The 3,921-nt window shown below is 46.7% G+C and overlaps 1 long non-coding RNA gene across 1 annotated transcript; it reads right to left on the bottom strand.

Moving 5' to 3' along the window:
* Positions 1-1,317: 1,317 nt before the first annotated feature.
* LOC117879828 lies at positions 1,318-1,967 on the bottom strand. The gene is made up of 2 exons (XR_004646394.1): positions 1,839-1,967; positions 1,318-1,640 (listed from the first exon to the last, which is right to left on the bottom strand). It is a non-coding gene; the product is annotated as an uncharacterized LOC117879828 (long non-coding RNA).
* Between the last annotated feature and the right edge of the window lie 1,954 nt (positions 1,968-3,921).

Genomic DNA, 3,921 nt, shown 5'->3' with positions numbered 1-3,921 from the left:
TAATTTGGATGAATACAGCAACAGAGGGTCCTGTGGCACCTTTCAGACTAACAGACGTATTGGGAGCATAAGCTTTCGTGGGTAAGAACCTCACTTCTTCAGATGACTTGCATCTGAAGAAGTGAGGTTCTTACCCACGAAAGCTTATGCTCCCAGTACTTCTGTTAGTCTCAAAGGTGCCACAGGACCCTCTGTTGCTGTATTCATCCAAATTAGCTTGCATGTGAAAACTGCTCCAGAGAAGAGAATGAAGGCACATTTCCTGCATTATTACTGCTTCAAGCAACTTCAGCATGTGTATCTACACTAGGGAGAAAAGGTGACAGTGCAAACAGGTTTCTATGAGAGGAAACATGCTTGGGGAAGGTATTATGGATTAACCTTAAGCTGTTTACTATTCCTTATTCACTGTCCCTTCATTTAACTCAGAGGGGTGAGGAGAAACAAATAGGTCTTTCTTGGGGCGGAAGGCGAGTAGTTATAGCAGGCCACCAAATAACTGTGGCAGAGTATTCAGCTGTCATGGTATCTGGTTATGAAGCTGTATGGCAAATAAAACACAGCAGAATCATGGTTAGCAGGGGGCTCTAACTCCATTACTGAGGCAGCTCTGCAAGATGTGGGAGTGCACAGGCTGCAGGTGATGCCTACACCTTATCAGTTATTTCATAATGGATTTTACAGAAATAATCTCTAAACAGAATACCACTCCCAAATTAGTACTTTCAGCCCTGTCTTTGCCACAGCCTCAGAGAGAAGATGGCATAAGGCAGACCCCTGTCATTTTAAATCTGAAGGTTCTCATTTTCTCACACTTTGTAGCTACCTTGCAGTCCTTACAATCCTTCCTCATAGGAAAGCAGAGGCAGGCACAAAAGAAACTGGTAGGAAAATAGCTATTTTTGAGAATTTGTGGCATGTTGGCAAAACTATAAATTAGGAGGCTACAGGAATGGCTGCTTAATCATATTTCACACAGCACCCTGACTGCCACTTACTACTGCTACATTCCATAATCAGTTTTATTTTTCCTCTTGCCTGATTATATTTAGAGTGGCAGTAGATCTTTTGTTACTCCTACAGAGGATATCTATGTATTCTGTCGGTGGTATTATATAGCTCTCCAAAGGAATATACCGTAAAAACCCCAACTAGTAGTAGGAAGAAAAACAAAGCCCTTCTCACACAGTAATGGCAGCAAAAGCTGTACTACATGGATTATGATGTGATTACTTCACTGATGTGACTATTTATAAAAGGATTGTGAGTAGCTTGTTTAGATCAGCTCACTCATTAGGTATCAATTGGCTATAGTTTTTTTTTTTTTTTAATAAAAAGTCTCCTGGCCCTTTCAAGAACCATCATTTTCAAAGGGAGAGAAATGGTTTTAATTGCTACAGTAAAGTCATAATAAATCCTACAGTTACAGTCACACCTCTGTCCTATTGTTCCATCATTACTCCTGTACCAGCAACATACTAAAGGTGAACTCCGAAGGGGTTTACCAATGCTCTTGCTACACATATGTTAACTTCCATTACTATCAACAGAATATACCCCCCCTCTTTTTTTTTTAACAATGTTTAATATTAGCCACAGTAAAAGCTAGCATGAACAATTAAGAAAGCCAAGCAAAAGTACTATAATGGACCAAAAAAAGAAGAACAGGAGTACTTGTGGCACCTTAGAGACTAACAAATTTATTAGATACATCTGAAGAAGTGGGCTGTAGTCCACGAAAGCTTATGCTCTAATAAATTTGTTAGTCTCTAAGGTGCCACAAGTACTCCTGTTCTTCTTTTTGCGGATACAGACTAACACGGCTGCTACTCTGAAACCTATAATGGACCAGGTCTCAACAAACCTAGATTCATAAATTCCAAGGCCCAGTGGGATCATGGTGATCATCTAGACTGACCTCCAGTGTAACACAGGCCATAGGCTCTAGAAATTATTTGTGGGGAAGTCCTATCTTTTAGAAGAACATCCAATCTTGATTCAAAAATTGACAGTGATGGAGTATCCACCATCATGACCCTTGGTAAATTGTTCCAATGGTTAACTACTCTCACCTTTAAAATCTACACCTTATTTCCAGTCTGAATTTGTCTAGCTTCAATTTCTAACCACTGCTTGACTTTCAGACCCACATATTGCATTTGTAGGACTGACAATTGCAAAAATGGCTATTTGTAGGCTGAACATATCCACTATGGCAGTGGTTCCAGGCCAATGGGAGCTGCTGGAAGCAGCGGCCAGTATGTCCCTCGGCCTGTGCCACTTCCAGCAGCTCCCATTGGCCTGGAGCAGCGAACCGTGGCCAGTGGGAGCCACGATCGGCCGAACCTGCGGACATGGCACGTAAACAAACCGGCCCAGCCCGCCAGGGGCTTTCCCTGCACAAGCGGCGGAACAAGTTTGGGAACCACTGCACTATGGAAATCAGAACTAACCTGGAGTCTCATACTGTCACTTCTCAGCTCAGAACCACACTTGGGGTATGTCTACACTACGAAATTAGTTCGAATTTATAGAAGCCGGTTTTATTGAAATCGGTTGTATACAGCCGATTGTGTGTGTCCACACAATACAATGCTCTAGGTGCTCTAGTCGGCGGACCGCGTCCACAGTACGAGGCTAGTGTCGACTTCCGGAGCATTGCACTATGGGTAGCTATCCCAGAGCTATCCCACAGTTCCCGCAGTCTCTGCCGCCCTTGGAATTCTGGGTTGAGATCCCAATGCCCGGATGATGCAAAACAGTGTCGCGGGCGGTTCTGGGTACGTGTCGTCAGGCCCCTCCCTCCCCCCGTCACAGCAACGGCAGACAATAGATTCGCGCCTTTTTACCTGGGTTACCTGGGTTACCTGTGCAGACAACATGGAGCCCGCTCAGCACAGCTGAGCTCACCGTCACCATATGTCCTCTGGGTGCCGGCAGACGTGGGACTGCATTGCTACACAGCAGCAGCTGCTAACTGCCTTTTGGCGGTAGACGGTGCAGTAGACTGGTAGCCTTCATCGGCGATCTGGGTGCTGGCAGCCGTGGGGCTTGCCTTTTGGCAGTAAATGGTGTATTATGACTGTTAGCCGGCCTATTACAAGTCGGGTCATCGCACATTAGCAGAGTCTTCCCTGAGCAGCAGCTCGTGCAATAGGCCTGAAGACCATCGTCATACACCGCCCCGTATTTGCTGCCAAGCACCCAGAAAGATGCCGAGGGCTATCAGTCACGCTGCACCGTCGTCTTAAGATGTAAAAAAATAGATTTTCTCTGTATTCATTTGCTTCCCCCTCCCTCCGTCAAATGAATGGCCTGCTAAACCCAGGGTTTTCAGTTTGATCTTTGGGGGGACCATTCTGTGTGACAGGTGTTTGTGTCTCTCCCTGATGCACAGCCACCGTTCTTTATTTTAATTCCCTGTGCCTGTACGCCATGTCGTCACTCGGCCCGCCCTCCCTCCTTCCCCTAGGCCGTCAGATACTACGTTTGCGCCACAGCTCGAGCCGAGAAGCGGTTCGCGCCTTTTCTTTGAATTCTGGGTTGAGATCCCAATGCCCGGATGATGCAAAACAGTGTCGCGGGCGGTTCTGGGTACGTGTCGTCAGGCCCCTCCCCCCTCGTCACAGCAACGGCAGACAATAGATTCGCGCCTTTTTACCTGGGTTACCTGTGCAGACAACATACCATGGCAAGCATGGAGCCCGCTCAGCTCAGCTGAGCTCACCGTCACCATATGTCCTCTGGGTGCCGGCAGACGTGGGACTGCATTGCTACACAGCAGCAGCTGCTAACTGCCTTTTGGCGGTAGACGGTGTAGCATGAGTGATAGCCGTGGGGCTGGCAGCCGTAGTGCTGCATTGCACCAGCCCCTTGCAGGCGATGGTATATTATGACTGGTACCCGTCGTCGTCGTACTGG

Source organism: Trachemys scripta, chromosome 7 (assembly GCF_013100865.1).
Source record: "Trachemys scripta elegans isolate TJP31775 chromosome 7, CAS_Tse_1.0, whole genome shotgun sequence".
Taxonomy (NCBI): Eukaryota; Metazoa; Chordata; order Testudines; family Emydidae; genus Trachemys; species Trachemys scripta.
The sequence above is the reverse complement of the archived record's forward strand: the minus strand, read 5'-3'. Positions and strand labels throughout refer to the sequence as shown.